The following is a 10,098-nucleotide window of genomic DNA, read 5'->3' as shown; positions in this document are numbered from 1 at the left end:
TCGCGGATCCCGAGGGTCATCTTTATTTTAAACCCCCGGGCCAGTGCTTGTCTAACTGTTGGTCCGACCCAGAGCACCATGCGGGGCCGTCCCTTGGCAACTTGGGTTACGTTGGCTCCCGTACGCTTAGCTTATCCGGTGTGCCCTGAGAACGAGATATGTGCAGCTCCTATCGGGATTTGTCGGCACAGCGGGTGGTCTTGCTGGACTTGTTTTACCTTTGTCGAAATGTCTTGTAACCGGGATTCCGAGTTTGATTGGGTCTTCCCGCTAGAAGGAATATCCTTCGTTGACCGTGAGAGCTTGTGATGGGCTAAGTTGGGACACCCCTGGAGGGATTGAATTTTCGAAAGCCGTGCCCGCGGTTATGGGCAGATGGGAATTTGTTAACGTCCGGTTGTAGAAAACCCGAAGTTGACCTTAATTAAAATACATCAACCGCGTGTGTTATCGTGATGGTGTCTTCTCGGCGGGGTCCGGGAAGTGAAGACGGTGTTGGAGTTATGTTTGACGTAGGTTGTTATAGGACCACTTCTTGATCATATTTTCTCGAACGTGCTTTGCCTTCTCTTCTCGCTCTCATTTGCATAAGGTAGCCACCATATATGCTAGTCGCTTGCTGCAGCTCCACCTCATACCTTTTACCCTTCCCATAAGCTTAAATAGTCTTGATCGCGAGGGTGTGAGATTGCTGAGTCCCCGTGAGTCACAGATACTTCCAAAACCAGTTTGCAGGTGCCGATGTTACCGAGCAGGTGACGCAACCAAGCTCAAGGAGGAGCTCGATGAAGATCTTGTCCTTTGTGTTGTTTCGTTCTAGTTGATCAGTAGTGGAGCCCAGTTGGGGTCGATCGGGGATCTGTGGAGCATTTGGGGTAGTCTTCTTTTATTTTGGTTCCGTAGATGGACCTTGATTGTATCTGGATGATGTAATGCTTTATTCATGTATTGTGTGAAGTGGCGATTGTAAGCCAACTATGTATCTCTTTCCCTTATGTATTACATGGGTTGTGTGAAGATTACCTCACTTGCAACATTGCTTTCAATGCGGTTATGCCTCTAAGTCGTGCTTCGACACGTGGGAGATATAGCCGCATCGAGGGCGTTACAGTTTGTTTGAGCGTCAAGGGGGACTCCTGAGCATCGCGACTCAGGAGCCTAACTGGCAATGTAGCCCCTCACCCCTCAGTCCCGTCCTGGTGATCCGGACGGCACAACGGCGGCTGAGGTATGCGCGGGGCCGGGCCCTGCTAACGTAGAACCCTAAGGCCTATTTCTGCATCTCCTTCCCGCAAGCCGTTTGCGCGTCAAAGGGGACTCCTGAGCATCGCGACTCAGGAGCCTAACTGGCCATGTAGCCCCTCACCCCTTGGTCCCGTCCTGGTGATCCGGATGGCCCAACGGCGGCTGGGGTATGCATGGGGTCGGGCCCTGCCGACGTAGAACGTCAAGCAAACGGGAAGGAAATCGCAGAACCAAAATAAATTATTACACAACATAATGTTCCTTAACACCAAACGAAAGTTTTAATGCCTCCACGAGGCACGTCGCATGTTGCAAGGAAGCTCGCAGGAAAGTAAAAGCAGGAAGGAGAACTATCGCCCGCCAGCTGGCTTCCTCTTCAGTCTCGGGCGCCGTCACTAGGAAGTGTCCGCTTGTCGGCAGCGCTGTCATCACCCGTGTCGCTGGCCTTGGTCACAGTATCGGCGGCGCCATCAGCTGGAGGTGCGAGGTCGATGGCAAGAAACTTCTTCAATAGGGCCTCCACCTAGTCTTTCACGGCTTCGGCACCGGCTGCGCAGCGCCCTTCCTCTATGGGCTCCAGCAGCTTGTCGAGGTCGGCATCAGAGTCATGAAGATAGAGATGGCTAAAGATGCGCGTCAAGGCGGATGAGGAGAGCGCGCGGGCTTCCCCCTGCATCAGGGGACCAATTCTGTCGGCAACACCCTCGAGCGCCACGACAAGATGAGGGAGTAGCTGGGCAGGGCCTTCATCATCGGTCGCCAGCGGCTTCTCCAAGCCCTTCTCATAGAAACCCTGCAGAACCGCACAGGCCCTCTCCTCAAGAGATTTGAAGGACGTGCGGTCCTCCGCAAGAACCTTCGCCTTGGCCTCCAGCTGGGCCTTCTCCGCCGCCACCTTCTTCTCCAGCTCCTCCAGGCGGCTGCGTTCTTCGTCCTGCGCCCTTGCCGACTGCTCCAGCTCGGCGTCACGACTGGTGACGGTGTCTTCTCGGGCCTTCATATTCTCCTCCTCCGCCCTGTGACCGCGGGCCTCAATCGCGCACTCATTGCGCATGGTCTCTAGCTCGGCTTCCATCGACCGGCAGCGCTCCTTTGCAACCTCGGCGTCCTTCAGCGCCACCTCACGGGCAGCCACGGCTTGGTCAGTGGCTCACTTATCCTCCTCGGAAGCTACAACGGCCTCGCCCAACGCCGCCCTGATAGATGTGTCGTAGTACAGCCAACCCGAGATCAACTCCAGGTGCCTCACCACCAAGCGATGGTTGGCGCCTTGAAGATCATCCCGCAGCCGGGTCAACGAGGAAAGAGCCTCCCCAGAAGATCATGGTCTCGTCAAGTCGGGCAGTTGCCGAGGCACCGTGGGAAAGCGCAGACGCCCACGACCCATCAATCGCCACGCGTCAATCAAGGCCACGGGCTATTGGGGCCCGCGGTGCTCCACACTTGACCCTTGGCTTTGCCGCGAAGCCAAGTATGAGTGCGCCTTGGGCCCAGGGGCTACTGTCGGCGTCCTGGAAACAGGGGTGCCCAGACTTGCCTGCCTGCTGCCTAGGGCGTGGCTCCACCAGCGGCCTGGTATGGCCCATCTTCAGCAGCAACCATTCAAGACCCTCGCGAGGGGCCAATCCTCGCGAGGAGGATGACGCCAAGACCTCCTCAGGGGCAGCCTCCCGAGGCTGGCTCCTGAGGGGCGGAGATGTCTATGCAAGGGGCACCTCGCGAGGTTCACGTGACGTGAGCCATGACGACCAAGGCCAGGCAGCCGCCAGCGGGCGCAGGGTGCCAACTTCCTCTTTAGTGCTAAAGAGGCAAGCGCAGGTGAGGAGTCCGATGCATTAGGCAAAGGTTTCCATATTGGTGCAACAAGACCAAGACCAGCAGGACGGAGGTCACCGCAGAGCCCATGACAGCATCACCACCAGAGCCTTTGGCAGGCGAAGACCACCTTTTGTCAGGATAGCTTGTACTAGTTTTCCCCCTTCAAACTGGCCGTTGTGGGATCCCTTCCCGCCTAATATTTGGGAAGAGGACCAGGGCCTCTATAAATAGGACTAGCCACCACCATAGAGAGAGGAGATGATCCAGACCATCCTCACACACACAAGCTCATCGAGCTCAAGAACACCTCTCGTCAGGAGGCTGTTCATCCCTTGTACGTGTTCATTTCAGCCTACAAGACAATCCACCGCACCACACTGGAGTAGGCTATTACATCACAATGGTGGCCCGAACTAGTATAAACCATTGTGTCCCTTGTTCTTCAGGTTCGGTGAGCTAGGCTTAGAGATCGTTGCGAGAGTGAGCTTGCGGGGGAGAGAGATCTTCGTGCGCACTCCAGTTTTTGAACCTCAAGGGTTTGCCGGAACCCGTAATCCGACAGCTGTTGCTGGTGGTCGTCAGGTGAGGAGCTCATCTCCTGTAGTCGCGGCTACCTAGTCGCCTTCGTCATGCTGAGCCAGCATCAGTGGAGGTCTGACTACGACATGTCTATGGCCACGTAGCAGTGACGGCGGGATGGTGGCGGCAAGGGGGCGGCGTGCTCCGACATGTTCCTCCATCCACTCTAGGACTCCACCACCAAGCACACCAACCTCAAGGTTTGTTCCTCGTTGGTGTTGTACATTCTTTGCTTGTTTACACAGATGCCTAACTGTTGTAGATTCTCTGAAATAGATGTTGTAGAATTCACCACTATGGTGTAGAATCTCTGTCATAGATGTTGTAGAATTGGCCTCACTGTTGTAGATTCTTTGATGTCCTTACCTGAAACTGAATATAAAGTTAGTTTAAAAGTCAGTCTCCTTATCTGAATATAAACTTTATATGAAACTGAAATTGAAACAAGTGCAGTCATGAAAATTCACTTTAAAACTCTGTTAAAAATTCAATTTTAGAGCTTGGCTCCTGATCTTTATATGAAGTGTACTGCAAGCTTATTGCAAGAAAGTTTAAATTCAGCCTAAAACTCAGTCTAAATTTCAGTTAGAGTCATCTGAATATAAAAACTCTTGGAGTAAAAATTCAGTCTAGAAGTCAGTTACAGTTTCAGGTTTAGAGAGTTGGGCTTTTATTGCAAGAAATTTTTGTACTGCCATACATCAATTTTCAGTTGTGTAAAACTAAGAAGTGTGTTTTCTATTTTGAAACTTTGTGTATCTATTTTCAACATATATGGAAAATCAGTCTAAAAGTCAGTCTAGACTCGATTTAATCAGAAAATGTTGCATCATCATGCACGCATGTATCCCCTACTTCATCACCATTTGTTTCACCACATCACTTGCTTGCTGATCTTCACAGGCATATGATGTGCACCCTTGGTCGTCCGGTCCAACAAACGGCTAACGAATCAATGCCCAACATCATGAGTGTGCTCACGTTCTGCAATCAAGCAACTGCGCTCCTCCGTTCTCCTCTAGCAGCAGCAAAAGGTGTTTGCTCTCCCTTGTTACTAAATTTAAATTGGAGAGTGGAGACAACATTTAAGTTTTGAACCTTGTTCTTTTCAACCATGTTGCTCTGTTGGAACTTTACACTGGCACTCATCTAGTGCCACATGGATGTATTTTCCTTGGTCAATCTTTTTACATGGATGCCTCATTTTTTGGTAGGTTAAACTTTGCAATCATTTTTAGGTAAGGAATCAACCCGTCACTCACATGAAGTTAGCTAGCTGTGTGATCCTGATCCAAATGAATTAAAGGTGACCTCCTTAAAGTATTCCAAAGAGAACCTTGCAAGTCCAAGAGAGAACCAGCATACTTGGCAAAACGGCAACATCAATGTCAATCAACAACATCTAGGCATTTGCACGATAAAACAGCATCAATAATAAAGAATTTGAAGATGCATCAAAGCATAGTTTAGCAAAAGTAACACTGGAGGTAAAAACGTAAGCAGGAAATACCGTGGTGTCTGTCTGAATTTATTTCTTGCACACCAATTGTTTTTCTCAACGTCTGTAGAGGTTATGCTTATGCTACTGAATTTTAAATTGAACGCAATTATCATTTAGATGCACATTTGAGGGCCTATAGTCGGTTATTTTTTTGTCCCAAACTCGAGATCAATACAATCACCTACCTTTAGTTCCATTACTATTCCATTTAATAGCGGAAAAAGAGTATACAATTTTGTTCGTTAAATATAAACACTTCCTTTAGTGTTCACTATTCAGAATGGTGGTAGCTTAAAACTGTTAGAAATGTTGATGTCTAGGAGGAACTGGAGCAACTCTGCTTGCCAGATGAGATTTGAGCATGAAGCTCCTTAACTCGAAGGCCGGAGTGAACGAACAACCCAACAATCATGTGCTGCCAAGGACACTGAATAATCTCGAGTGAAGTTGGAAGCCATTGGATCTTTTTCGAACTACAACTAGCAGGATATCAACTCCAAAATTATCAAGTGCATTCCTAGAAAATTATTTGATGATTAAAAGAAGAAAATATTTTCTGATTTTGATCTACTCCAAAATTAACAGTGAATTTGATTGAATTTCATAGAGTGCAGAGGAGCAGCACCAGCAACGACAACACAAGCACAGGAGAAGCATGCCACAGGGGAGAAGCATGGGAGACAGCAGAGCTCCACCAATAGGAGCTCGAGTAGAAGCAGCAGTGGGAGATCGAGAAGAAGCAGCAACCAGAACTCAAGGAGAAGCAACAACGGGAGCTCGAGGACGCGCGGGAGAGTAGTTCTGGGCAGCGGTGGCAGAGCAGTTCTGGGCGGCAGCGCAGATCTTGGCGGTGGCGGAAGAGCAGGTCTGGGTAGCGGCAGAGTAGTTGGGTGGCAATGCAAGTCTGGGTGGCGGGAGGGGATCGAGGCGGCGGAGGTGGCGCCCGTAGGAACTGCAGCTAGACGGGACCACAGCTGACCAGCACCGGCCCCTGGTGACGAGCCAAGGAAGAAGACATGGCAGAGGGGTCTGTTTGAAACAATATTCAGACAATGAGATTTTGTTTGCAAATTTACCAATGAACTGGGGCATGAGATATTAATTTTGGGATGGAGGGAGTAGATAACTGTCAACAATAATAATTCATGATCAAATATATTTGAATGGCCATCTATGCTTAGATCTTTCCCCACCACATGATGCTTGCCAACTAAAGAATAATTGAGGTTTAAATAAGAAGGAATACAATTGACTCTTTCATAAAAGTAAATACATGAAAGTAAAAGATAGGCCCTTCATAGAGGGAAGCAGAGGTTGTCATGCGCCTTTTAATTTTGGATGTGCAAACCCTTAATGCAAAGGAACGTCATGTTATATTGCCCTTTGTGATAGCAACCTTTATTATGCAGTCCGTCGATTTTAGTTCTTTACCATCACAAGTTCGTACAACACTTATTTTCCCTTACAATAAAAGATCATACATATTTAGGAGCAATTTTTATTGCTTTTTGCACTGAGGACAACTTACTTGAAGGATCTTATTCAATCCATAGGTAGATATGGTGGACACGCATGGTATGAAACGGGGTTTAAGGGTTTTGGATGCACAAGTAGTATCTCTACTTAGTACAAAATGTTGGCTAGCAAAAGATCCTAAGCAAACATCACATGTTAGAGGATCCATAACAATATAACTTCTATGCAAATATACCCAAACATAACTCATTACGTTGTCTTCCTTGTCCAACTTCAACTAATTTGCTCAAGTTTGAAAATAATTAATGGGGCTCACAATCAAATAAGATGTCCAAGTGTCACAACCCTAGTGAGTGCATGCATTAGAGTGTTTGCATCATGTTTAAATCCCTCAGAAACTTGGAAATGGGGATGACATAAACCCCCAGCACCACTGAATCCAACTAGGGTTACTGAAATACTTTTTCAATGAACGTGAAATCCCTTTTAAAATGTTCATCATCTTTGCCTTGGTCTAGAACCTTTGACAAAATGGTTCACATCTTTCTAGGACAACATTGGGTCACTGAATTAAATCATGTGCTATTTGCATTTGGGCATTTAAATGCTATATAATATTTTAAATGTCCAAATATTCATGAACTGAAATGTTTGCTATTGGAAATAATCCAAACAGCGGCCATAAGCAGTCTCATGATTTTTGAAAATGCTCTGGCATTTTTAATAAATAAAAAAGAATTATAGATAATAGAAAACAGAAAGAATTAGGAAAGAGAGAAGCACTTACCTGGCTTACCCGTCGCAGCCCAGCTGGCCAGCCCACCTAGCCCCCTGCGAGTCATCATCCACATTTGTAACTCTGACTCTTGCCTTTTCCGGAGATGCGATATGATTTTTCCTTCGTGGTCGGGTTTTGTCTTCATTTTGCATTTTGTCCATGTCATGCATTTCATATCATGTCATCATGTGCATCTCATTTGCATACGTGTTCGTCTCATGCATCCGAGCATTTTCCCCGTTGTCCGTTTTGCAATCTGACACTCCTACGTCCTGGGGCATTCCCCTTTTGTCTCTTTTCGTGAGCGGGTGTTAAACATTCTCGGAATGGACCGAGATTTGCCAAGCTGCCTTGGTACACCACCGGTAGACCGGCTGTCAAATTTCGTGCCATTTGGAGTCCGTTTGATGCTCCAACGGTTAACCGGGAACCGTAAAGGCCTTGTGTGTGTTCCAGCCCAACACCCCTCCAAAACGGCCCAATAACCCTACCAAACCACTTACATGTCCTCCGCCGTTGGATCACGATCGCGTGGGCAAAAACTACACCTCATTTGGACACTCCAAACTCCTTCTGTGTATAAATAATCATTCCCCCGTCCAAATCTGAGAGAGAGCACCCTAACCCTAATACGCCTCGTTTTCCGTGCCCCAACAGTGCCAGCCACAGCCTCCCACCATGAGGGCCCGCCAGATCGATCTCCGGCCCGCCCAAGCCCATCAAGGCCCGAGCGCGCCGCCACCCATGCCTGTCTCGCCGGAGTTTCCCCGCCGCTCGTCGCCGTCGTCGCCGGCGAGCTCCACCACCGCAGTTTCCTCGGCATCCGCTCCACACCGCCATCCCGCAGCGCCGCCGCCCTTCCGGTGAGCTCGCGCCGCCCTGTCCTTCTCCTCCCTCTCCCTTCGTTCTTCTCTCTCCCTCACGAACTCTCTCTCTGCAGTAGGAGCAGCCACCGCCATGGAGACCTCGTTGCCGGCCTCCTCGTCTTCAAGTCTCGCCGGATCCGGGGTCCTCAGGCCCGGATCTGCCCGTTCCCGTCTGTCCCGGCCTCCCCGCGCCCTCCATCCCTCCCGTCAGAGCCCCTGCACCGCCTGTCACCGCCATGGCCTCGTGCTCGGGCGGGAGCACGAGAGCACGAGCGCCTCACTCGCCTGGGCCACCTCCTCCGCGCCGGCCCGCAAGGCCCAGCTCGGGCACGCCCCCGTGTCCGGCCCATCCCGTTTGCTGGCCTGCGAGCCCATTGTGAGCGCCCATCCTATCGTGCGCTCTGAGCACATTTTACCTATCCCGTGCCCGTGTGTTTTTTTTCCAAAATTTGGCTAAGTCCTTTACTGTTCCAGCATCACATGAGCATCTTTGGCCTGCCATAACTTGTTGCATACTGCTCCATTTCATGCGCATGTTATATCGAAATGTTCATCATGATGTGCTCTTCATTTCATTCCATTGTGGCATGCTTGTTTGAGTCCATCTTGATGCCCAATTCACTGATGCAAGAGTGCTATACAATGTTTTCTCCTGTTATTTATCAGTTTAGGGTGATTTGCCATTTTTGCCACATTTGATGTGTGCTTCATATGGGCATGAGCTCTACATGTGTTTTGAACTATGCCATGCCATCTTTATAGGGGTGCTTTCCATGTATTTTTGTGATCTCTGTGGTGACTAGCACAAGCATGCAAAGTAGTCTTCGTGTTATTGCTGATTTCAGGGACTTATGATTTTACTAAGTCTTTGCTCTGCTGTTATTTTTATGCCATGTAAACATGATGCTACAGTGAGATCCATGCTTGTTTTGAGTTGCTTCAGTAAGGATGATTTGGACCTATGGTTGTGCTCTATCCATCCATGCCCCTGTTTGCAATGATGAAGTGCCTAGCATGTCTTAATCTTGCTCAATTTTTTGCTATAAAATGTTCCTGGCAGACTGTTTACATGTTAATCAATTTTGCCATGGTTGTTGCTATTGATCCATGCATGCTATGAACTTTATCTTGCCATGGTTAGCTTCATGAACATGTCTTCTTGCTGATGCTATGATTATCTTGTCATGCAAGGCTTTGTGATGAGTGATTCGAGGTTGCAAAGATGCCTTCATAATTCTGCTTATGCCATGCTCTGTTTTCTGCTAAATCTGGAACTGTTAATAAAACTTGCTATGTTTTCATGGGTGCCATCTTATCTTCTGTGCCTTTTTGGCTCATGGTCAGTAGGGGACTTTTGTTCCATGCATTAAGTAGATTTTATCTCATGCCTTGTATTGCTATGATATGTTCCTATAGCATGTTGTTTGCTTGCTCTAAACATTGCTTCCTGATGTTACTCCTGGCATGTTAGTATTTTCACTAAGTTTGTGAAGCTGATATCTTTTGCACTTTTTCCATGCTTGTTTGAACCTGCTCTTGTGTGATTTTGCGGTAGCACAGTGTTCATGTTTTGTTAAGCATCTTGAGTAGAGCACTGCCATGTGCCTTGTTGCTATGTTGGAGTGCAGTAGCTTAGTTTCTTGTTGCATTCTAGATGGCATCGTGCTGTTAATCGCAGAATTGTGTCATTCTTGTTTTGCTTGCCATTTGCAAACCGTGCATCCGATTCCGGTGATCTTTATGTCGATTTCAACCGAAAACATCTCATCTTTCCAGCGTCACACTTGGTTTGCCAATTTGATGTCTGGTTCAATTTTTCCTTCCGAAGCACACAT

This window comes from Triticum urartu, chromosome 3A (genome assembly GCF_056163025.1).
Source record: "Triticum urartu cultivar PI428250 chromosome 3A, HENAU_Tu73, whole genome shotgun sequence".
NCBI classification, from domain to species: Eukaryota; Viridiplantae; Streptophyta; class Magnoliopsida; order Poales; family Poaceae; genus Triticum; species Triticum urartu.
This window is presented reverse-complemented; position numbering follows the sequence as displayed.